A 26,500-nucleotide genomic window follows, 5' to 3' on the forward strand; every position below is an offset into this window, starting at 1 on the left:
TTGTGGGTGTGTGCGGAGCTCCATGTCGGAGTGAATTTCCACAGAGACAGCGGCGGACGGTGACCAGGCAGTTCGAGTTGCCAGCAAGGCTGACGCTGTGAAGTGCTGTTTCATCCAGCATCTGGGATGGCTTCCGAACCTCCAGGACTTCAGATAAGTGCCTCATGAGTATTTTTCCATGTTTTTAAGTTCTTTGTACCACGAACATTTGGTTATTGAAAGGTTGGGGTGCGGAGGGGGTGGCCATGTACTCCACTGGTCGCGTGCTGAGTCTGAATTACAGCTGCATTGTATACAAACATTATTAGGTACTACACCCTGGTATGCAAGGCCTTCTCCAGGACATTTAGACACCAATCCTCAGTCAACAGGCATATAGGGTTACTTTTCTGATAAAGGAATTACCGTACAAATTATGTCTGGTATAAGGAACTGAGTACTCGAAGTCAGTACTACTGTGTACATGTGTTTTCATGTCTTGTTGATCACTATTGCTATGTGCTAGCCCAAAATGGGCCATGTGCTATGTCCTTCATGAGGAGAGTAAGTTTCTCTAGTGCATGTTCCATCCTGCTTGCTTTATGTAGTGTTTTATGTCAATGTGCATTGTGGTACATGTATTAAGATGTGCTGTGGTGTTCTCAAGGAAGTTACAAGTATGTCATGTTCAGGAACTATGCAGGGTTAGTAGTGTAGGGTTTTTTCCTGTTGCTTCCCTCGACCTATCCACACTAGGGTTTCCTTCAACCTTTTCCCGGTTTCCGTATATCCCCCATCCTGTCCACAACCTCTTCCTAACCCTCTTTCCCCCACTGGCTGCCACGTGGTGTCCTGTTCACTATACCAGGCACCTGTGCCAACCACGGTGGGAGGGTCGACTTCATTCGGCTTCTGTGGTTCGGGGGAGAGTGTCGACCACTCTTCCCTATTTGGTTGTGTATCTTGACATAATAAGCCACCCCCAAATTGGGATACATACAACCACCCAAGCCAAATGGAAGCGACTCCTTCGGCCGATGCGCTAAAGGCATTGCAGGATATTCAGATGGAATTAGTTCAGGCCAGACAAGAATCTGATAATCTAAAACAACAAGTACAAAGTTTGGTAGTGCAGAGGACGCCATTAGTAGGGGCTAGCCCTAGCACTATGGGTGCTTCTTCTAGTCAAAACCCTACAGTCATAGTACAACCCCCCTAGCAATGTACCACTGGCTGCGCCAGAAAGGTTTTCAAGGGATCCTCGAAAATACATGATGTTCATTACACAATGCAGGTTACATTTTTTATGCAAACCTGCTGCATTTGAGACAATTCAAGCTAGGACAGCTTTTGTAATTTCATACTTGACAGGAGACGCAGCGGCATGGGCAATGCCATTGGTGCAGAAAGATGATCCTCTGTTATATAACTGGGATGGGTTTTTAGCAGAGTTTGGGAGGCTATTTGATCAGCGAGAAGTGTCTTTAGCACAGGATAAGGAATTGCTGGGTCTAAAACTAGGAACAAGGGATTTGGTAACATATGTAACCCAATTTAATAGATTGATAATAGAGACGGAATGGCCGGTGGCTAAACAGACAGTGTTATTCCATCAGGGACTGCGGGAGGAACTTAAAGACACAATTGGAACCGCAACCCAGAACATGTACGGCCATGATAGATTTAGCATTAAGATTAGATCATTGTATGAATGAGCGAAAAGGTGATAAGAAGAGACCAGAAGCAGCACCTTTTGTGCACTTGGACAGGAGTAGAGGAGGAAGGACAAGTGAGGTGGAACCAATGCAAATTGGGAGTGTAAGAGGTCCTTTGTCAGCGGGAGAGAGAGAATTGCGCAAGGCCAACAAGTTATGTATGTATTGGGGACAGGCTGGGCATTTTATACGTACTTGCCCCAATACTCCTCAGGAGAGTGGTCAGAAGAATCCCAAGGAGGCGGGAAAAGAGGCGGGCCGGCCGTAGGGGGAACACAGGTGTCAGGCCCTTTTGATGTGAGATTCCCCAATTGGATTGCCAATACGGTGGGGGGTATAACTTCCCACTTATATATTTTGGTGACACTTTGTTTTGCCCTAACTAAACAGGAAGTCATGGCTAAGGTGGATTTGGGGGCTACAGGTAATTTTGTAGACATTTCATTGGCCAAGCAGTTAGGTTTACCATTGGTGGACAAGAAACAAGCGGAAGGAGTCCAGTCAGTAGGTGGCTCTCCACTAATATCGGGGCCCATACGGAAACAGACAGACATTGGACATGATCTGTGCGGGGGGTCATCAGGAGGAAATTACTTTGACTTAATAGCTGCACCCCAGTTTGGATTGATTTTGGGAATACCATGGTTGAGATTACACAATCCCCGAATTGATTGGGGACAACAGACAGTGAATTTTGATGGATCAAGATGTCAGGAACATATACTATAGGAAGCGGGTCCTGCAGAATTGTTGATTGAGAAGGACATAGGAACTCAGGTAGTGGGAATTGTGGGGGGAGGTGTTCCTGCACCTTACCAGGAGTTTGAGAAGGTGTTTGACAATATAATAGTGGAACAGTTACCCCCTCATAGGACATATGACTGTGTTATCAATGTGGAGGAAGGAGCAAAATTACCCTGCAGTCGGATTTATGCCCTCACAGAAAAGGAAAATGAGCATCTACGAGAATATCTAGAAGAGATGTTGGCTAAGGGATTCATTAGACATTCTACTTCGCCTGTGTCTTCCCCGTTATTTTTTGTTCCCAAAAAAGAAGGTACTTTACGCACTTGTATTGATTATCGGATGTTAAACAAAGTAACCATTAAGAACAGATTTCCTTTGCCTCTAATTTCTGTGTTATTAGATCAGGTAAAAAATGCACAAATTTATACCAAATTGGATTTGAGGGGAGCTTATCACATAATACGAGTAAAAGAGGGTGATGAATGGAAGACAGCATTAAGAACTAATTTTGGATGATTTGAATACATTGTGATGCCGTTTGGGTTATGTAATGCTCCCGCAGCTTTTCAGTTTTTTCATGCAAGAGGTATTGCATGAGTTTATTGATATTTTTTGTATTGTGTACATTGATGACATTTTAATTTATTCAGAATCTCCAGAGCAGCACGTAACTCATGTAAGGGCAGTTTTGAAGAGGTTACAGGAATACCAATTGTGTGTGAAAATTGAGAAATGTGCTTTTCATGTGCGACAAGTGGAGTTTCTGGGGTTCATACTGACCAACACCGGAATAGTAATGGATCCTAAAAAAGTTCAGGCGGTTGCTGATTGGCCCTCACCACAGTGCATAAAAGACATACAATCCTTTTTAGGGTTTGTCAATTTTTATAGGCACTTTATTAGCAATTTCTCTAATATTGTCACTCCTATTATACAACTATTGAAAAAAGCAGTGCAGATTAAATTTACTGAGGAGGCAGAGGGAGCTTTTCAGCACTTAAAAACAGCTTTTACCACAGCTCTCATATTAAGACATCCCAATACAGATAGAGCATTTCAGGTGGAAACGGATGCTAGTAATGTGGCTGTAGGAGCGATTCTATCTCAGAAGGATGAGAAGGGTATATTCCACCCTGTGGCATTTTTTTCTAAGAAGTTGTCAGAATGCGATCAAAATTACTCCATCACTGATAAAGAGTTGTTAGCTATCCGGTTAGCATTTTTGGAGTGGAGACATTATTTACTGGGGGCTAAGCATCAAGTGGATGTAGTTACATATCACAAGAATCTACAGTATTTTAAAACAGCCCATTCTCTTAGTCCTAGACAGTTACGATGGTCTCAGTACTTCAATGAGTTTGATTTTGTAGTTACTTTCAGACCAGGCAGTAAGAATGCAAAGGCAGATGCTTTATCTAGACAACAGAATTTGGATAATATTGTAGGGGAAACTAAGATCATCATTTCACCTGAAAAAATAATTGGTGCGATCACAAAACAGGTCATTGTGGAAGTCAAGAAGGCGTTGCCTTTCAGGAAGATGCAAGAGTGGAAAGAGAGTCATGTGGCACGAACCGTTCGTGATGGGTTACCCTATCATAAGGGTAGGCTGTATTTACCTACTAAGTACTTACAGAATAAAGCATTAGATTGGTGTCACAAGTCTCCATTAGCACGACACGCTGGGTTGAGAAAAATGCGAGCTATGTTAGAAAAATACTTCTGGTGGCCGACCTTAAGACAAGACATGGAAAGGTATTTGTGGTTGTGTGAGAATTGTGCATGTAATAAGGCGGAAAATATGAAGAAAAGAGGGTTGTTACAACCGTTACCAACTCCTGCACAACCATGGACCAACATTTCTATGGATTTCATTACAGACTTACCCCCTGATAATGAATTTGACACCATTTGGGTAGTGGTAGACTTCTTTTCCAAACAAGCTCATTTTGTTCCTTGTAGGGGTATGCCGGGAGCTGGGAGATTGGCAGAATTATTTCTGCAGCATGTTGTATGATTGCATGGATTACCAAAGAGCATTGTTTCAGATAGAGGCTCGCAATTTACCTCCAGGTTTTGGTGTGCCTTCAGCCAGATGCTAGGAATCAAATGTGCGCTTTCCACGAGCTATCACCCACAAACAGATGGTCAGACAGAACGAGTGAACCAGGCATTGGAGCAATATCTAAGAGGGTACTTGGGAGATGGCAGAGAATCCTGGGTACAGGCTTTGTGGTTGGCGGAGTTCACTTATAATAATACGTACCATACATCTTTGGGAATGGCACCCCATGAATGCTTATATGGTCAAGTACAAAATATGATACCAGAACACTTGCCTGAAGTAACACACATGCCAGTATTACAAGAGCGTAAACAGTTGCTTCTGAAGGTCAGGCAGAAGGCACAGGAAAATTTGGAAAGAGCAAAAAGACAATACAAGTTTCAGTCAGATAAACACAGACAAGAAGGTCCTAAATTTAAAGTGGGGGATAGAGTGTGGTTATCCACACAAAACTTAGCTTTGATTGGATCAAGGACATTTTTACCTCATTGCATTGGGCCATACGAAATTATTAAATGTGTATCTACCACTGCTATGAAATTGCGTTTACCTAAATCATTACCCGTCCACCAGGTGTTCCATGTGTCTTTACTTAAACCCGCAGCTCCGGGAATGACGACCAAAAGACCTCCGGTGATTATAAAGGATGGGCAGATGGAGTATGAAGTAAACCAGATTTTGGATGTCAAGAGAAGTAAAAGACTATGGTACCTGATTCAGTGGAAGGGCTATGGGCCTGAGCATAGTTCTTGGGAACCAGTGGAGGCGATACATGCCCCAAGGTTAATAGAACAATTTCATCGTCGTTATCCAGGTAAACCATGGCTTGGGAAGGGCCCTGAGAGAGGAGGTAATGTCAGGATTAGGGGCTGTTCGGGACTGAAGAGACGCCAGAAACTGAACAAATAGGGCAAATACTACAAATCCCATGAGAACTTGTGGAAACTAGTAGTTACCCGCCGTGCGCGCGTGTGGCCAGCTGAGTTTGATTAGGAACGGTTTATTAAGGCCACACGGTGTACGGCAGGTGTGGCTTATTGTGGGTGTGTGCGGAGCTCCATGTGGGAGTGAATTTCCACAGAGACGGCGGCGGGCGGTGACCAGGCGGTTCGAGTTGCAAGCAAGGCTGCCGCTGTGAAGTGCTGTTTCATCCAGCGTCTGGGACGGCTTCTGAGCCTCCCGGACTTCAGATAAGTGCCTCATGAGTATTTCTCCACGTTTTTGAGTTATTTGTACCACGAACATTTGGTTATTGAAAGGTTGGGGTGCGGAGGGGGCGGCCATGTACTCCACTATTTCGGTACTGACTCTGAATTACAGCTGCATTGTATACAAACATTGTTAGGGACTACGCCCTGGTATGCAAGGCCTTCTCCAGGACATTTAGACACCAATCCTCAGTCAACAGGCATATAGGGTTACTTTTCTGATAAAGGAATTACCGTACGAATTATGTCTGGTATAAGGAACTGAGTACTCAAAGTCAGTACTACTGTGTACATGTGTTTTCATGTCTTGTTGATCACTATTGCTATGTGCTAGCCCAAAATGGGCCATGTGTTATGTCCTTCATGAGGAGAGTAAGTTTCTCCAGTGTATGTTCCATCCTGCTTGCTTTATGTAGTGTTTTATGTCAATGTGCATTGTGGTACATGTATTAAGATGTGCTGTGGTGTTCTCAAGGAAGTTACAATTAGGTCATGTTCAGGAACTATGCAGGGTTAGTAGTGTAGGGTTTTTTCCTGTTGCTTCCCTCGACTTATCCACACTAGGGTTTCCTTAAACCTTTTCCTGGTTTCCCTATATCCCCCACCCTGTCCACAACCTCTTCCTAACGCTCTTCCCCCCCACTGGCTGCCACGTGGTGTCCTGTTCACAATACCAGGCACCTGTGCCAACAACGGTGGGAGGGTCGACTTCATTCGGCTTCTGTGGTTCGGGGGAGAGTGTCGACCGCTTTTCCCTATTTGGTTGTGTATCTTGACAATAGACTTCCTGACTCATTATAATTCTACATTCTTTAAACACTATTACAGCCTCAACATACCCGGTCTGTGTACCACTGCAGTGTCCCCGACTATCGATCCGTTAGGAACGACTGAATGCTGCCCTATACATTTTGGTATGGCTCTGAATTAAGTTTTGGTCAGGGTGGAACCATACTTATACCAACTAGCATACCTGTCATTTTGATGTATGCAGGCTATTATCCCGCTGCCCTAATGCAGGAAACGAAATCGCGACGCTTGTGTGTGTCACTCACATGGCAACCGTGGTTTGCTACTCTACGGTTTTGCCACAGGTTTTGATATATTAGATGCCTTTTATTTTACAGTTCACTTCATTACAGCCTGCTGTGGACATCCACTAAGGAATCTTGATTTGTCAATAGTAGGGGGAACCCCCCGTAAGACAGCTGGCATATGCAGATGTTGAAATGCCACACCAAGATGGCGCTTTGGTGGGGACGCGCATGCATGGTGTCCTTAGCGACCATTTACACGGAACAGGAGCGAGCAGCTCGTCTTGGTGATGGGCTGCTCGGCTCCTGCTCCTGGTCAGAATCACAAGGTAAGCTGTGGGGTCCTAGTTGGCCTACCCTCTCTCTGGTAATAGATGCACAGGTTAATAGATGGTTATATGTCACTTCGAATAGCCATGTTTTACATATGGGCATCCTCTTGACCTTTTTTCCCCGCTTTTAACGATAGGCTCTCCCCGTGAATATGCAAATTAACAAGGGGGGTCCTGGGAGTCCCTCTGCCAGACATTAGTCCTGGTTACGAGAGACTTACCCAGAGTCTTTAGCTCACTATCTTTCACAGAGAAGAAATATCCGAAACATATCAGTCTTTGTCCTGCACTGGGGCAGTCCAGCACCGAAATGTAGGCAATTCTCCTCTGAACAAGAGTACCAACAGAAACCCCAGACACGGGTATGCCCAGACGTGGGTCCCGAGTCTGCCGGGCCTAGAGACCCAAGCTACACCTCACTGATGATGCCCAACAAGGCTGAAACATGTCTGGGGATGCTTGTGGTCTCGTGCAGAAGGGATGTGACCTAGCAGTTTGGGCTGAACTGCCCCTTTTGGGGTAGGACCAAGCCTGATTTGCATATGGTTTTTCCCCTTCTGTGATGGCTTGGCAGGCTGAAAAACGATGGTCTGGAGGGTTGCCCAGAGTTTTGCCCGTGGTTATGATTAATTCAAAACCTTCCAGCCATCACCTTTCTGTTTTGCTAAAGTCACCCTGAGTGGGACGGGTATGCCCAGACGTGGGTCCCGAGTCTGCCGGGCCTAGAGACCCAAGCTACTCCTCACTGATGATGCCCAACAAGGCTGAAACATGTCTGGGGATGCTTGTGGTCTCGTGCAGAAGGGATGTGACCTAGCAGTTTGGGCTGAACTGCCCCTTTTGGGGTAGGACCAAGCCTGATTTGCATATGGTTTTTCCCCTTCTGTGATGGCTTGGCAGGCTGAAAAACGATGGTCTGGAGGGTTGCCCAGAGTTTTGCCCGTGGTTATGATTAATTCAAAACCTTCCAGCCATCACCTTTCTGTTTTGCTAAAGTCACCCTGAGTGGGACGGGTATGCCCAGACGTGGGTCCCGAGTCTGCCGGGCCTAGAGACCCAAGCTACTCCTCACTGATGATGCCCAACAAGGCTGAAACATGTCTGGGGATGCTTGTGGTCTCGTGCAGAAGGGTTGTGACCTAGCAGTTTGGACTGAACTGCCCCTTTTGGGGTAGGACCAAGCCTGATTTGCATATGGTTTTTCCCCTTCTGTGATGGCTTGGCAGGCTGAAAAACGATGGTCTGGAGGGTTGCCCAGAGTTTTGCCCGTGGTTATGATTAATTCAAAACCTTCCAGCCATCACCTTTCTGTTTTGCTAAAGTCACCCTGAGTGGGACGGGTATGCCCAGACGTGGGTCCCGAATCTGCCGGGCCTAGAGACCCAAGCTACTCCTCACTGATGATGCCCAACAAGGCTGAAACATGTCTGGGGATGCTTGTGGTCTCGTGCAGAAGGGATGTGACCTAGCAGTTTGGGCTGAACTGCCCCTTTTGGGGTAGGACCAAGCCTGATTTGCATATGGTTGTTCCCCTTCTGTGATGGCTTGGCAGGCTGAAAAACGATGGTCTGGAGGGTTGCCCAGAGTTTTGCCCGTGGTTATGATTAATTCAAAACCTTCCAGCCATCACCTTTCTGTTTTGCTAAAGTCTCCCCGTGAATATACAAGTTTCACATTACCTCGAACAGCGATTGGCTATATATGGCTATTATCTAGGCACAGCATCTTTCTGCATTTAAGCACAGACTTTTGCCTTATATGCACTAATTCCATGTTGCCCCAAACTATGGAATATTATGAAATAATATCTTCCCACATCTAACTTATACTCTTGCATGAGTGTACGCGTTTTCCGACACCACTATTGTGGGTGTATCTAAGTACAGGCTTATTGCACTATATACACTATTTCCTTGTTACTTTAAACTACTGATTATCTAGAAACAATATCTTCCTGCATCAAATTATAATCTCTTGCCTAAGTGAACACGTCTTTCTGACATCACTTTTTTGAGTTTAATGAAGTACCTGGTCATGTCCCATGTTCCCTCGACTTACAGATATCCATTTGGGAGTCTTTCATTAATCTTTACCCGCCACTACCACTTTGATGTTTGGGGACCAGGAGATGTTCTCCAGAGCGAATGAGTTCTTCACTCTACTGTAAAACTCAGTGTGTACTACAATGCCTTTCTCTACTTTAACTACCCCTTATTCGTAGGAACTAATTGGGGCCTTCTTGTCACTTGTAGGACTTTTCCAGAGAAATCATCTAGAACAAAAAGTGAAAGTTAAACACACCCTGGCCTGAAGATGGATTAACTTAATCCGAAACGCGTTGGCACCCACCACCAACCACATAGGGATGTTTCTCAATGTTGATGTTTATTTGAGCAACATATATTGTATTGCCCTGAACAGAATGAAATGCTATATGATATGACGGAATATCAACATTGGTGTGTTGTATAATTTTCTAGGTGTATTTGGGCGCTTTCCTTAGCTCAATCGTGTTGTTGTTTTTTGTAAATATTTCACTGGACATATTGTCTGAATTTGTATCCAGACATGGTATCAAACAGTGTGTGGTAAATTTATTTTTGTGATATAACAATACAAGAATATGATTGTATACCTGCCTAGAGTCTGTTTGGTGTTTTTTAGCCAAATTCTCGCAGGGGGGCAGGAACATGTGAACATAGAAATGTGTTTTTGAACTGTAGATTCAGTGAAGACAAAAAGGAAAAAGTTAATTGACCTTGAATACCCTTTTGTGAAAGTAACAAAATACTGCCATCCTTTTTGGGCTATCTGACTCCTGTCTGGAGTTTAACCACAAGAGGCTGTGAAATTATATCAGGGAATATTTCCCATTTGGAGTGCAATACTGGGTTACCAGCCTGAAACGATTGGTGCTTGTTTTGTGTTTCATTTTCCGGATCTCGAGTGGCCTCGTGATTTTCCCAGCTGCACCTGAAACATCGTTTACATACATGACTGACACATTTCACTTGATTACACATACCATTAAAACCCTTGACATTTTAGTTGTGCCTCCCATCTCCCAATGCGGTTAATAGGGCCCAGAACTGAGCCAGCCTGCGTCAACCTGCTTCCTGGGGCCACAAACTGCCTCACGAGTCACTTCTGCCGTTCTTACACTGCCTCTACCCACTTTCATCAGTAGCTTCCTCCTTGGACCATGGTTAAACAGAGCAAGCAGAGAAAACCAGCCAACATCATCGTCATGATAACCACCCCCTCAAACAAAGGGGAGAGGCAGGAATGAAGAATTGAGGCAGAGGTTCAAATATCTGGAACCCAACCCCCCCAGCCTGAGGCTCTAGCCACCAAGGAAGACGTATGATTCTTCTTGCTAGACATCAAAAACGAGATCCATTGCAGCCAGGCGCAGCTGAGCCTGGAGATAACAGCCCTGGCCAATCGTGTGGAAGACACGGAACATGGGATCAATGACCTAGAGGGCACAACCTGCGAACAATCTTAAAAGATCACAGAGCTAAACAAGAGGATGAAAGCCCTAGAATTGTCTGGCAGACCTCAAACACACACACGTAGAAAAAATACAACCCGCTAGGGAAAAACAACCAAGACATCTTTTGCCAGGCGAACAAAGTTTAATCACACCCAAGAAAAATCCATGCCAGCAAAGAACACTGCTAACACGGAGCGCACTGATGAAAACCGCATAAGCAACAAGTTATATAGGCACACAGTGTCATAAGTCACGTAGATTACATAGGTTACGATCCGGGTGGCTGGTTGGTGCAACCCTATACATAAACTGCCTGCTTCATAATGGATGCCAGGCCATTGGTCCAAGCTTCTCCTGCTCATGTGGGGTTTTTCTTTGTACATCATCACGCGCGAAGCACCTAATTGGTAATTGCCAAGTAACATTGCATTCCCTATCTGTGGCCTAATGTGTATCTGGCACTGTAGACATGGGCGCAGAGGATACTTTCGAGGTCACAATAACTTGCAAACCCCAGTTTGATCCCAGATATGTCGGTGCCTTCCCAAATCTTCCCACCCTGGTTTTAGGTGTGCTACTTTCCACCCCCTTGCACACCGCAGCACAAATCACAGGGATCCAGTATGTGATGAACCCACCTTTCTGCTGTGATCTTACTGATAAATGGGCGATCTAACCATTTTATGTTAGATGGTATCGGGCTGGCTGGTACACTTGAATTCTGGGGTATTGGGATTGGGGCATCTGGGCACTGAGACTTAGGGTTTGGACTGGTGAAGGTTGGAGATACATGTCCTCCTTCTAGTGGGATAACTTTTCACAGGGATCTATTGCCCCCCCCCCCCCCATGGCCCTGCCTGGAGCATTCCTTCTGGGAAACAATTTCCAATAGTATGAAACATTGAGAGGTTTATGAATCTCTGCGGGTTTGGTCTTTCTCTCTGCTGCCTATGCTTCAACCTGACCCCGTATGCACACACTTATCTCTATGTTCTGGGCCCATGTCTACTGCCCTGGCTGAAGCGTGGTGCACGGCTTTAATTTGAAAATGGCTGCTGTTTTCTAAAATGGCATTTCACTCCAAGCGCAATCTATACTCAAACTCATAGTAACCGACCCTTAATGCAGCTTCTATCAATACCCCCCCAGAACATGCCCAAGCACCTACGACGCACTGTTATTCCTCAAGCTCATCATGGGGGCCTGGGTTGATCATCCCTGCTCCCCCAACAGAATCTTCAGCTGAACAGCTTATTATTTACTTTGTTCTCTCCTATGCTCCGCACTTTCCAATTTCTCCCCCTTCCATGCACTTTCCCCCTTTTCCATTCCCCATGCACCTGCGTGTTCGCAAAGTCACTGGGCCTAGTGATATGGTTTTGTTTTTCTTCCTCCCCTATCCCTCTCCCTTCGCCTGGTCGCCCTCTGAAACACCTGGGTATGAGCGCGATATAAATAAAATATCATATCATATCATAACAACTCCCGGCAAAACAATCCAACCTCGAAAATAGGGTGTGGAGAAGCAATGTCTGCATCAGGGGCCTCCCAAATCCCATTCTGGAGACGGAGCTTGATGATTTCATCCTGGTCCTCTTTAAATCAATCCTCACTCGGATGATGAATGCATAGTCCTCGACTTCACCCACCAAGTGTACTCTGCCTTTCAGAAATTGAAAAACCTGACCCCAACATTATGAGCAGGGTTTACTACTTCAGGGTCCTACAAGAGATCCTGTGACTTTCATGTTCTTAAGGAGAATTGTGCTCCAAAGGTGTCAAGATCCACCTATTCTAGGACTTGGACCCATCTGAGTTCACATAGTGCAGCACATTTAGGTCTGTGATCTCCTGGCTCAACAACAAGAACATTAAATCCCACAGGTGCTTTCAATGCTCTCTTCTCTTCTTCTGTAACAAGCCATGCACCTGATCCGATCCGACTGAGGCAGAATTTCTAAGAGACCCTAACCACCCAGGGACCTGGAAACTGTGGACGAAGGCTCAGCTGATTACACCCGAGACGGACAACCACGCAGAGTTTGGGGGCCAGAGGTGGGCTCCAGGGTTCCCCAGAAGGATCTCCCATTGCAGATGGTGTTGCAAGCCCTGCTTCCCTGGAATCCCAAACACCATCACTTTTATCTTCAGCAGGCCACCCATTCCCATTTGGACATACAGGTCCTTAATGACTGTTAATGTGCCTCCAATGTCTTTTTGTTGCTTCTCGTACACATACATTTCTCAACAGGTATCATATTCCATAGTGTGCCTGAACGAATACCCCCTATACCTTCACCTTTACCACTTTTCATTCCTGTTACCAGAGTTGCCCTCTGACCAGATATGCACCCACTTATCCTCTTGGGCTTGGCGTTCAAAGCTACTTCACAAGTTATCTCCAGTTGCTTTACCTTCCCTTCGTCTATCACCTGTAATTCCTTACACCGTAGGTCGAAATCAACAGGCATGGTTCTTGCTCGCAGTATCTACACGCGTATTCTCGCTAGCTGACCTGGTGCCCCTGTCTCCACTTTGATCACATACCATAACGTCAGGGGCCTAAACCTTCCTGGGAAAATTAAAGGGATCCTTCCGCTGCTACACCGGTAAGCATGCAGCATTGTTTTTTATTCAGGAGACACATCTGTTACGAGAAGATGAACGATGTCTCAGGCATCTATTCTCCCTCAACAAATCTTTGCATCGCACAGCTCCAAAAAGCAGGGGGGGTGTCCAAATCTTCATCTCCAAAGATCTTCCCTTTGCCAAACACTCAATCCGAAGGGACCCAGAGGGCCACTTCCTCTTTCTCAAGGGCAGTTTGGGAGGGCATCAGGTCACTCATGCCTCTTTCTGCACCCCGAATGAGGAACAGGACTCTTTCTTCCAAGCATTCAGCCAGTTCTTCTCTAAAATGTCCTAGGGCGAACTTGCTGCATGAGGGGATTTGAATACCATACCGAACCCATACCTGGACAAATCTACAGCACCAACCTGGTAGTACACTTGTAACACCTTCACCCATGTTCATGTGTTCCACAAACTGAATGTTGTGATTCCTGGTGGGTTCTTCACCCCAGGGAAGGTGACTATTCCTTCTTCGATCACCTCACAGGGTCCTCTCCCCTCGACATACTACTCGTGGCTCCTGAAGATTGACATTGGGATCTGATACTTGATGGACCACTCACCAGTGAGAGCGGATCTTCTGGTCCACCAGCTGATGCTCACCCCAAGGCCTCCCTGGCTATTGATGGACACCCTTTTACATGATCCTCAATTCGGGCAGACATTGGCCCCCTCATAGATCAATACTTCGAGACTAACACTACCCCAGACATGCCTTGGAGCACCTTATGGGATGCTTTTAAAGCGGTCCTTAGAAGCAAACACATTGCCTGTTCCTCAGCCTTTATCCAAGCCAAGGAAACTGCCAGACGCCACGTGGAGGACGAGGTCAGGGGCTTAGAAGGGATATACATGTCGGTCAACTCCTTGAAAGCTCTTAAAAACCTATGCATAGCATGGGCAAAGCTGAAAGCTCACCTGGCTGACCACACTGCACATTCAATCTTAGCAAACAAGCAGATGTATTTCATCCAAGAAAATAAGGCCAACATATCACTAGACGCTTAACTTAAAGGCTTCAGAACTAGAAACATGATATCTAGGCTCTTGGATGCCTCCGGGATGCTGCAGTATGGTGAGGTGGAGAAGTGCTAGGATGAACACCTACTGCTTATCTGTTTTTCTTCTAGGCACCGTACACCTGCCACCCTCTGTCCTTCGGGCCCAGGTACATGCCACCCTCATGCACTGCCTCCGGGCCACCCCTTGCACTGGGGTCTGTATCTGTACCCATACAGTCCCCCACCCACTTTTCTTCTGCACTTATTAGTTACACCTTATCTGACTAACCTAGCAATTGCCAATTGCTGGCTGCACTACCACTGTTTATCGCCTTTATTTATTTATTTATTTTTACTTATTATTTATTCTGCTCTCTCTTCTGTTCCGCACTTTCCACTTCTCCCCCCTTCCATGCACCTTTCACCCATTTCTCTTTCCCATGCACTTACGGCGTTCTCAATGTCACTGGGCCTAGTAAGATCGTTGTAGTTTTTTTTTTGTCTCATCTGTTTCCCCTCCCTTTGCATGGTCGCGCTCTGTATGAGGGCGATATAAATAAGATATCATTTCATTTTCCCAACTGATGCCCAATTCCTACTGGGATGAAGCTGCATAAAATATCTATATATAGAGAGAGCCTCTCTCCCCTCCTTATCTGATCCTGATCAGAGTGCAGTAGAGCTGCCAATCTCCAAAGAGTAAGTCATGGAGGCTCTCACATCACTTTCCCCCAATACAACCACCACCCAGATGGGTTCACAGTTTGCTTCTATAAGCTCATCATGAGCCGGTTGTCTACCACTCTCTCCAACCTTTTCAACTCCTTAACTTCTAACGTGATCTCCAAAACAATGGCATAGTCTCTAACAATCCTGCTTCTCATGCCAACTATGCAAGTCTCAGGTTTTGACTCTTACTGCCGCTAACATTTCTGGGAAGATTCTGACCACCAGACACTTGTGTGTGTCCCCACCCCTCATACAGCTCGATCAATCTGGATATATGGTCAACAGGTCAACGCATGGCAACATCCGGAGGGCACTGAACATAACAGAGTTGTGCAAACTAAATAAACACAAATTCTTGCTGGTAATACTCAACGTGAATAAAGCATTTCACCGACTCCTTTACGCTCGCCAGTTTCCCCACCTTCTTCGCCCTTTTTAGTCCAGGGATTCAGATCCAGTGGATTCCGATCCAGGGGACTCCTCTGTCCACACCCGACTCAGGGGCGCTGGTGAGTGAAACAAGTAAACAATCTAATCCAGGAGAGAAACAGACAGGTTGAGTATCAAGCAAAATGTATATGTTTTTGTATAACTCTCCTTTCAATTACCTGGAAAGCGACATTAGTATTATTTATTTATTTATTTTGTCATTTATTTAGCGTACATAACCCATAGGCATCTCGGCACTTTTAACTTAAAAATTCAGTTACTGTAGGAATTTAAAGCAGTATGTTACAATCATTACATGGGATCATACATTTCTATCAACATTAACTATATACCTGTTTTATTGTCCATATTGGAACACAAATCGATATAAAATATATTTCTAATAATCGTGTGCATTTCTTACATTTTCTACTTAAAGATGAGGTTCTTACTGAAACAATTGGACTAAGGATTATTTTTTGAATAACCCGGCCTCCCTTTTTGAATAACCCGACCTCCCACACGTCCGAGAGTGTCACATGGACTCTTTTTTAGGCAGTCTTGAGAGGAGGGTTTATTGCCATGAAGGCTCAAAGAGATAAACAGATGGAGCTAGATGTAGAGGAAGAATTGAACCATATGGCAAACATCTTGGAGCACAATCCTATGAAAGCTAATCTTTAAGTTTATGGGAGCACAAGGGGTCAATTAGACAATTAGAGATGCTGTGCACTAGAAGGGCAGAGAAAGCTGTGTTATATGCCAAAGAAAGGCTTCTTGTAAAAGTTCCAATTGGCCTTCGTACCTAATTTCAGGTCCTGGATGGCAGCCTCTCCGGCCGTGCCTTTCATGAGAATAAGGATAAATGGCCATATAACCAAACCAATATCTAAAGCAAGGCACATGCCAGGCTTGCCTGCTTTCCCCCCCTCTAGCAATGGAATCCTTACCCTGCAATATTAGGGCAAATACAGAGAATCGCAGAAGGCCCTTCTGCCCAGAAAATAGCCTTACATGCAAACAACGTCCCCCTCCCCGGTGCACTTCAGGAACTTGAGGCTTTTGTTAAAGCCTCAGTTTACACCATTAATTTCAATACGTCTTTCAGGTGTCACATTTCTGAGGTAGCAGACACGATCTGCTGATTGGAAGACATATTACCACGGAACTTTGCACACATTCCTACATTACCGAGGGGTGTGCATCACCTCACGGAGCAGAGATCTCTATAAACTTAACATTCAAGGCCCTCCTAATATCCCTTGCTGTGGACCTAGGCTATTGGCACCCTTGTAAATATCCTGGTTGGTCTCGATCCATTCGATGAAGATGAACATCCTCCTGAGACGACTCTACTCTTTCAGGAGCCTTCCGAGGCAGCTGACCAAATCCTCCCTCACATGGATCCATAATAGTGTATTCAACTACAAATGGGGTGGGTATCATCCCATAAAGTCCCTTTTCACTCTGCAGCATTGGGGCTGTATATCCCAATATATGAAATCTACCTTGTCGGGCTGGCCCCACCTGGAGCAATTCCGCAGCTGCATACCTCTGGGCTCACTCCCCTATTGTGCTAACATTCTGGCCTCAACTCATGCATCTCTGTCGTATTGGAACATGGCACATAGGCTCTGGGGGGGTTGGTGGGGAACTGGGACTGAGGCCACTAGCACCAGTCATGGGAAACTCAGACTTCACCCCAGGACTGCACCGTGTGCCTTGTGCTCTTCCACCATTTCCACCCCTCTTCTATGACGACTTTAAAGCAACATTTTCACTGCCTGAATCAGAGAGCCTCCGGTACTACCAACTACCAACTGAGACACTGGATTGCAGCCAGGGAGGTGTGCCAAGCTGGGACTAAGGATCTGATCGCCCTAGAGCTACTTGGTATCAACATGCTGGATAGAAACACAATATCCATGATCTACAAGCTGCTGGACGGATCCAACCCGAGTGGAAAAATGCTGCCAGATTGAAAGCCCCTCCTCCCCACCACCGACTCCTTGTCTCGAATTTGGTCGAAGGCACAAAGACGCTTCAAGTGCACCCTCATCAAAGAGAATGCCTATAACATTATGCTGTGGTGGTACCTTCCCCCTCACCGGCTCCACAAGCTCCCCCCTGGGGTACTCCCCACTATGTTGGAGGGGCTGTGGCAAGATCAGTACCCTTGAGCATATGTGGTGGTCCTGCTCTTATTCTCAATTTCTACGGGAAGGATATCCTGTCTAGGATCTCGGGCATCACTTGGCAAACACGCCAACTAAAACTGCTATCACTGATTCTAGGAAACACTGATCAGGAGGGTAATACAGCACAAGTGCAGACACTGCGTTTTTGATTACAGAGCTGTTGGCCGGGCCCACAAGACCCTCGCTCAGTCCTGGAAATCATCAGGCAGTCCAATTCTCAACATGTGGTGGTTCATGATTTTGGAGACCTAGGCAATGGAAAAAATGACTGCTACCTACAATGATTCTGTACCTAGATTCTCCAGTACCCGGCTCTCTTGGGTGTTATTATGAACGGGCACACAAGATGCTTTATGAAAACCAAACACCCTGCGACACCTGGTGACATTCTAGTTGTCCCTTTTCCACATCCTCTGGTGTGGAGGCCCATGGGTGTTGGCATGGACGTAATTTTTGGGAGGTACGGAGGTGTTTGTCTCCCCCAACTTTCATGGCACACCATTTTGTCCCCATTCATTTGGCTGGGGCACCTTCTCTTCAGATGTCATGCCCCCCCCCAACATTTTCAGCAAAGTTGCTCCACTGGGTGTTGGGTGGGGGTTGGGTCATGCTGTGTTGGCTCAGGGCGGGTGTGACGGGGTAAGCCAGCTCTCCAGGCCCCCTGTTGCTCTTGAATCCCGGCTTGCATTCGACCCTTGCCTTCCCTACACATAGGACCAATTTAGATTTTGGGATGAAATCTGCCTACCATATAGAAAGTCGTACAATCTCATAGCGTTTATGGACCTATCTTTCCTCCCTGTCCAACATCATACTCAGCTTCCATTTCTTGAGGACGCTTCCTACCCACCTTATTTCATTATTAGTTTGTTTTATGTTTGATTTCCTTTGTTCTGTAAATTAGAACTTCTACAAATACATTTGAGTAAAAGAAAAAGAAAGGTTTAACTCTGTTTTTCAATATGCACTTGTGTACAGGCACGTTATAAATGACTTATCATATCATAATATGGGTTCAAGCCACGAATTTGATGTCATTTTAAGCTTAACTAACACGACTGTTGCTTTTGACCTTAAGCTGCCAGCCTTTCATCGTCTTAACCTGGAACTCAGGGTTCCATGTTTGGGCATTGTTATTTTAATTCTTATCTATGCCATATAGTAGAATTGGAAAACATAACTTGCATTGCTAAGCTTCGATTGCAATGGTACATATTCTGCCTAAAATAAGTCTATTTCCCAGAATACTATGCTCACGGTACCACGGGATGTCCATGCATGTAGACATAAATGTGAGACCACCCAACCCTATACGAAATGACATCAATCCACAAATGCAATGTTTGCCATTCAACATTGTTCTACTTCTGTGAAATTGGATTGAATATGTAAGAACATCACTACACTTAACTCCTCATTATATATACACAATGGGGAAGACAAAATAGTATTGAAGTTCCCAAACATAAGCCATATAAGGTGTCGAACTGAAAATCTAACAATGGATCCATGGCAATTTACAGTACTTATATGCTGTGTACTCCGACTTCTCACCATAGTTAGGCCTCTGATCTCATCAAAACTCCCATGATGTTTGTACTTAAACTTACACACTGATATAGAAGACTAGATGTTTTATAAATTTCATCTCCCAAATGCATGTGTCAGCGGAACATGTTCTGTGTCCCAGAATTGTCTTTAAGTGCTAAGGACGCGTATGTTCGTCCTTTTTGCATAGACTTGATTAAAACCCAGCAGTTAAGGGGTTGAATGAGTGATAATAACTTAGCTTTCCTATTTTTTGTATTGTTGAATTAATACATGCCACCTTGCTATGAGAATTGCTTTTTGGCATCCAAGACTGAAATCAGGGGCTGATAAAAACAAAGGAATGGCACAGTTAGTTAGCTAATCATTCACAGTTCATGGTGCATTCTGATCAATGGAAGTTATTGAAGGCAAAGTGAAATACTGGCTACCACAGGATATTTGCAGGTAAACATGTGCAAGGGGAACCACTCGAAACATTCATATCAAGTCCAGAGAGGATCCAACCACCTGAAGGAGCTAAAGAGGGGTGAGGAATGTGGAAGGATATTCGACAGACATTACGTGACTGTGGCCCCTACATACATCACAAAACATATGGAAAATGCAGCAGGACCACCTTAAGCAGAGTAGAGTGAAAGAGTGATATGGACATGTCAATCGTCCTCTGCTCTTCCTCTTCAATATGGTGCTCTGCAAAGTTCAGTGCTGCGCCCCTTACTCTTCTATCCCCACAACATTCCCCTTCCTTTGGTCTTTCTCACCATTTCTAAGTAGATTATTGTCAAATTCTTCTTTTCACTATTTCCTTTACTGAAATCCTTCACTCCACCTTTTATTCTTGCTTGCTCTCAATTAAATCCTCAATGTTGACAACTATTTACTTCTCAATGCCTTGTAAAATGCGGTTCGCAATCTTGTCATCGTCTTTGACTCTACACTTCCCTTTTCCTTTCATATCTCCACCTTTGCCCACTCCTGTCACTTTCTCCTGTTTAATTTTCAGCAGGCACTTCCTTTTTCTCTCCTTTTGTGGAACTAACATTCTTTTTGTCATCTCTCATGTTGGCCAGGCAATTCTATTGCAGTTGCATGTGAAAGTGGATCTAGGTCACATGGCCGAAGTCCTGGCCACCAGTCAATCAATGCTAAACTGTTGGTGCCTTACTGCTTGTCACCCTTTTTCATATATAAGCAGCTCTACAGCCTATTTTCCTTTGCAGTTGTTGAGCAGGTGCAAGTGGATATAGGGCACATTGCTTAAGCCCCACCCACCTGTCAATCACTGCTAAACTGTTGATGCCTTGCTTTTTTGCTACCCTCTCCCTACTTATGCAGCCCTCCAGCCTAATTTCCTTTGCAGTTGTTGAGCAGGTGCAAGTGGATCAGGGTCACATGGTCTAAGCCCCGCCCACATGTCAATCACTGCCAAAGTGTTGGTGCCTTCCTGTTTTTCCATCCTTACATAATCAGCCCTGAAGCCTATTTTCCTTTTTTTTCGTTTGGTGAGCAGGTGCAAGTGGATCTAGGTCACATGACCTATGCCCTGCCCACCTGTCAATCACTGCTAAACTGTTGGTGCCTTTCTGGTATTTTACCCATCTTCTGCTCTCAAGCAGCCCTTCAGTCTCTTTTCATTTGCAGTTGGTGAGCAGGTGAAAGTGGAGCTAGGTCAAGTGGTATAAGCCACATCCACCTTCATAGCCCTGCCTCTTCCTTTCTGCTCTTACCATTTAGATCAAGTGTGTCTCTCACCTGGGTGTCCAAAGTAAAGGGGAGATTAAGTAAATGGAAAATCCTGTTTGGACCTATTTGGATCAGTAGGTACTAGGGCCCAAGCACTGCTCAGACAACAGGTAAGCATGTGCCGACATGTATATTCTCCCTCCGTGCCCACAGGCCACCCCCACCATCACCAGGCAATGCCGTCAATGGCATCCCCCCTCCTCTAAGGCATGGACTCACCCACATCAGCCCCAAGCCCATCAGAATGACTTCACTGTCCACAACACAGAATTTGATGCTCACCAACATCCGCTCAGCTATCACCCATGCAGCAGACATCACCAACCTCATCACTACACATGATCCTGATACAAACATCATCACCAAGACATGGCTGACACCCACCTCCGCCCACATCCTAGATGTCCTTGTCCATCATCAAACACAGAGATCAGCTGATCAAGACAGGTGGATGCCTCGAAGCCATCCACAAGACCTTGAGGATGTGCACCAGACTTGACGTCAACACCATTGGCTCTGTCAGAGTCCTCTCCTGTCACTTCCCACTATCTCTGATGGACACAGTCATCTTCCATCTCATCTACAGGGCACCCAAGCCCAACACCGCCTTCATCGGCGGCTTCACCAACCTGGTAACCACCATCTCCTTGACGCACACCAACAACATCTGGAGATCATCAGCAGCTCCCTAACTCGAGGCATCTTCCCATCGACCCTAAAGACAAGACAAATCCTCCCTCTACTAAAGAAACCCACTCTGGATCCCGCCCCATCACCCATCTTACCTTCCTAGATAAGATCATTGAGAAAGCAGTAGCAGTTCAACTCCAGCAACACATCAACACCAACAATCTCCTCCAAACCTACCAATCCGGGTTCAAACCCAGCTCCAACACAGAGAACTGGCAGCCACACAGGTGGTTGGTGACGCCTTCAACATCCTTGACAATAGCCACCCCTGCCTCCTGATTCTATTCAACATCTCTGCTGCTTTCAACTTAGTAGGCTACCAGGTGCTCACATACACCCACCCACCTCAGTGCATTATTATTATGGTATTGTGGATCAGTAACCTTGTCCTACACTCGTTCAATACCTACCTAGCCAACCACCAGCAGTTTGTTCAGATTGACTCCTCTAGATCATCAATGCTACTTTCACCTGTGGAGTGTCACAGGGTTCCATCCTCTGCCTAGTGATCTTCAATATATACATGGAGCCACTGGAAGCCCTCCTAGCCACACACAACATCCACATCCACCAATACGCTGATGACACACAGCTATACCACAAGATCGACTCAATCAAGGACATCCGCAGGCTCAAAACCTGCCTCTCACTCATCAAGCCATGGATGTCCAGTACATACTTAAAGCTCAACCCCTCCAAGATCGAATTTGTACTCCTCACCAACACACCGAACACCCAGACATACAGACCTGGCTATCAACAATGAACCCTGAGGGCTTCACACTCAATCTCACCTTCTGTGCCAAGTCCCTCAGGTTGCACAAATATCTCTCCTTCAGGACACACATAGATAATAATACTAATTAAATAAAGCTGATACTATGCTGTCCTTCTTGCAGAAAGTCAAGCCTGAGAATTATCCAGACAGTTTTAGCTCCATCGTACAAGCACTGGTCCAAACCCAACTGGATGGGGACAATGCCCTTCTCAAAGGCCTCCTATCATCCCCGCTTGTGCCCCAGATAAATACCCTAAATGCAGCTGCATGCTTCATCAAGGGTCTACACAGATATGACCACATCACCCCGGCCCTAATCGACCTTCACTGGCTCTCACTGCATGCACAAATCCCCTTCAGGTTGTGCTGCATCATCTATAAGGCAGTCACCCTCAAATCACCCAGCTACCTCGCGGAGAAACACAGCATCTCCAGCACCACCAGAAGCCAGAACGCATGCAGACTTGAAATCCGCTGCTGCAAAATTTCAAAGACCAGAAAACAAGGCTTCTCTGCCTGCGCCTCAAGTCTATGTAACCTCCTCCCCGTCAACATCAGACTCGCCCCCACGTTCATACAATTCAGAAAAAGATCTCAAGAGTCACCTCTTTAAGGAATCTCTCCTCCTCAACACCTAGGCCATCATTTCACCCCTGCTTCCCCGGACTTACTAGATGGTGCCCGCCCCTCTCCTCCACCTTGTACAGCTCCCCCCTCCTCTGTGCCACTCTGTATCCTACCCCAGCTGTATATCTGCTCTGTTGTTACCTTTGAAAAGTGATCCGCTATGCATCTGTACCGTTGTATACCTCTGTAAAGCGCTCTGTTGTTTCTCAAAGTAGGCCTACGCTCAAAAAGTATAATAATAATAATAATAATAACAATAATACATGTTCTAGTCTTGTTCTTGGCCTTCCTGCCTACCAGGTTGCTCCTTTTCATTCTATCAGTCTTCTATTTGTCTTCTTAGTTCATTTATCTCTGCAATAGGCTAGTCTGCGACCTTACTTTCACTTTGCTAGCTTACCTTTAAGTCTTTCTTGCTTTCCTCTGTATCCTATTTAAATGTCTCCATGACACAGCACTTCCTTATCTTTCTTCCTTGATTTCTTTTACTCTCCTGCCCAATACCTTTGTGTGCAGTCTCACTTCCTTCTGTCGATTCCTCATCCCTCTTGTTCTCCATCTCGATTTCAGTCTGTCTCTTTGGTTGCTTCTGAGTATTGGAACAAATTCCCATTTTGATATCAGATCGTTGACTTCCATTCCACTCTTTTGTTCTTGTCTTAAAGACCATTTGCTATCTGACTGACTCATCATGTTACTTGTTTATCACATATCTGTACAGTTTTCATTTTGTGAAGCGCTTTGGCATACAGCACAATATAAATTAAATAACATAACAAAATACAAAAACAAAGTACACATTATTCCCATGAAAGGCAGGAGAATCGACAGGAGGAAAAAGTGTAGCAATGCAATAATTTAAGAGACAGACTACTTTGCCACTTGGGTAAGACCTCAGGTCAACAGAAGCAAAGTCTCCTCCAGGATCAGGAGGACTATCCGGACAGCTCAGCGGTGGCAGTCTGGGGGGTTGGGGGGTTGGGCAGTTAGGCGGTGATCTTATCCTCAAATGATGTAATTTAGATGCGTTATGAATTCCAGGTGATCTTCCATGTCCTGTTCATTAGCAGGCGGTTCAAGAGAAAGGCTTTTCGATAGTTGTTAGGCCCTTTTCTAAGTCTTTTTTTGATGTTGAGAAAGCGTGTGTTAGCTGCTGTTGAGCTAAACATCTTAACTATCATGAGGGACGTACCTCTTAATGTATGCTATGGGATAGGCAGGGTTGATGCAAAGTCTATGCACATATACAAAAAGCACACAGTTTGCTGTGGACAAAACATAAATACCCAATCAAAAACTTCACATACACAAACACAGGCACACACAATCCCAGACCCACATACACACACAAATGAATGACACCAGCCGGATACCTCCAGAATTAAACATGGACAGAAACATATACAACCCTCCAGGGCACACGTCTTAAAAAATGTGGGGGACTCATAAACATAGGTGATAACAATTGACGTCAGAAGAAGTGAACAGATGTTCAAATGAAATATGCACATTTCATTCAACTGGGCTTCCTCAATCGAAGATACTGCACAGGACAAATATGCACTTCCCTTTCAGAGGGTTAATCATGAGCACCCATACATAACTCAAAAGATGAGAATTTCCTCCAGTGTTGCTGACAAAGTGTATATGGTCTTGTTTGGCCTAAACGCTATGTTAAAAGAATACCCGTGGAGTGAAATCCTAATGAGATCTTTCACTGGTGTTGTGAGCGGACCATCATGTGGTATTGCTGGTAAGTTTCCCACTCCTAATCCTGACGATCTTTGTTGAATCTCAGCTTTGGCACCATTTGTAAAGGGCACAACACACTAAATCATTTGACACCAGCAACTTATTTTTTTAATTTCCCAAGCACCCTGGGGGAGCACATCTGCCTTCTGAAAACACATTTAGAAGTGTTTTTTCAGAGTAATGTCAACGAAGTAAATTGCATCGAAGTAACTTACTTTGTTGAAATGATATCGAACCATCTGGGCATAGGGACAAAACCATGGACATTATGCACCTAAAAAAAAGATGATATTAAATGGAAATAGCACATTTATGTTTCAGGGAATTACTTAGACTTAAATACACACAATTTTGGAATGCGCATGTTAAGGTTATCACAAGCACTCAGTGGTAATTAAATAGTTCTAAAACAAACATAGGGCCTCATTACGAGGTCCGCGGTAACACGTTGGTGCCACCGGCAGGCTGCCGCCGACCCCGAAACACTGTTTCCGACCCCTGACTTCCTGGTGCCACTGGGACATTACCAAGTCCTGGCGGCACAGGAAGTCAGGCAGTGCTGGTGCTTCCATTACAACTCTGCCTACCGGGGCTGTTGCGCTAGGCAGGGTCAGACCTGCCGGATTAAATGGCTCCTGCAGGCAGACTTGGAGTGTGGCAGCACGGAAAACAAGGTTGCGGGTAAACTTACCAGCATCCTTGTTTCCGGACCGCCACACTCGTAATGAGGCCCATAGTCCCTCACACTGCAAATTAAACCTTAACACATACTAAAGCACTCCTCCACAACACTCACTTTAAATATTAGGTAGGTTACATCAGCACTATTTTTAAATCTACTCCTGTGAAACAATGTGGTAGGGTGAATCAAAGTTTAATTTGCAATCTGAGGAACCATGGGCCTCATTACAAATCGCCCGGTATGGAAACAACGGTGGCAGTAAACCCCCCGCCACCGTTGTTTCCATGCCGGGCGATCACAACTCCTGGAGGCGGGAGGTGATGTTCCCGCCAGGTCTGACCTGGCGGATTTAACACCGCCCGCCTGCAGGCGGACGAGGAAACACCGGCAGCATTACGAGATGCTGCCGGTGTTTCCATGATCCCCATTCCCATCGAGTCCCATAGGACTCGATGGGAATGGGGATTAACACCATTCCGCCTCCGTGATTCCCGGGATACCGGGGTTGTAATGCCCCGGTAATTCCGGGAATCACACAGGCAGAATGGTAATACGAGTCCGGCGGGAACCAGGCGGTTTTACCGCCGGACTCGTAATGAGGCCCTATGTCTGTTTTAAAACTGAATGTTTGTGGTAAGCTCAGCATTAGCATTACAAATATGTCTTGACTATACTTTGTAAAGGCGATGGGCATAAGTGCAGGTTAAGTTATAGGTAATAACCTTATTTCTCTTTAAAATAATACGTTTTTTTGTTAATATTAATATAACCAAACTCCTGTTAAAAACCTTAAGTACTTGCATAACAGGGGCTTGTAGCATAAAAATGTTGAAACCATTTGCCCAAAAGTGGCATAATAGTCCCAGCTACTCCCATAACTTTGACCAACTTGTTTTAAGAACTATCATGTCACTGCAAAATGCTCATTGGAGATTGTCTCAAGTGGCCGTACGAACCTCCCCCCGGCTTAACATCTTGTTAAGTAGCTCCGCCATCTACCAATTGTGTGTCCAACGTCGTCACAGATTTGAGTCATATTCAATCTCTCACTGACAATCACACGCTGACAAAGCCCATAGATCTATACAAATCACAGAAAGCACCCTAATATAA

The 26,500-nt window shown here is 45.3% G+C and overlaps 1 protein-coding gene across 1 annotated transcript in view; it reads right to left on the reverse strand.

The window, feature by feature from the left end:
• EPHA8 (EPH receptor A8) overlaps positions 1–26,500 on the reverse strand; it is a 1,837,897-nt gene that overhangs the window by 823,193 nt on the left and 988,204 nt on the right. The window lies entirely within an intron of this gene.

This window comes from Ambystoma mexicanum, chromosome 8, assembly GCF_040938575.1.
Source record: "Ambystoma mexicanum isolate Mex_15411 chromosome 8, UKY_AmexF1_1, whole genome shotgun sequence".
Taxonomy (NCBI): domain Eukaryota; kingdom Metazoa; phylum Chordata; class Amphibia; order Caudata; family Ambystomatidae; genus Ambystoma; species Ambystoma mexicanum.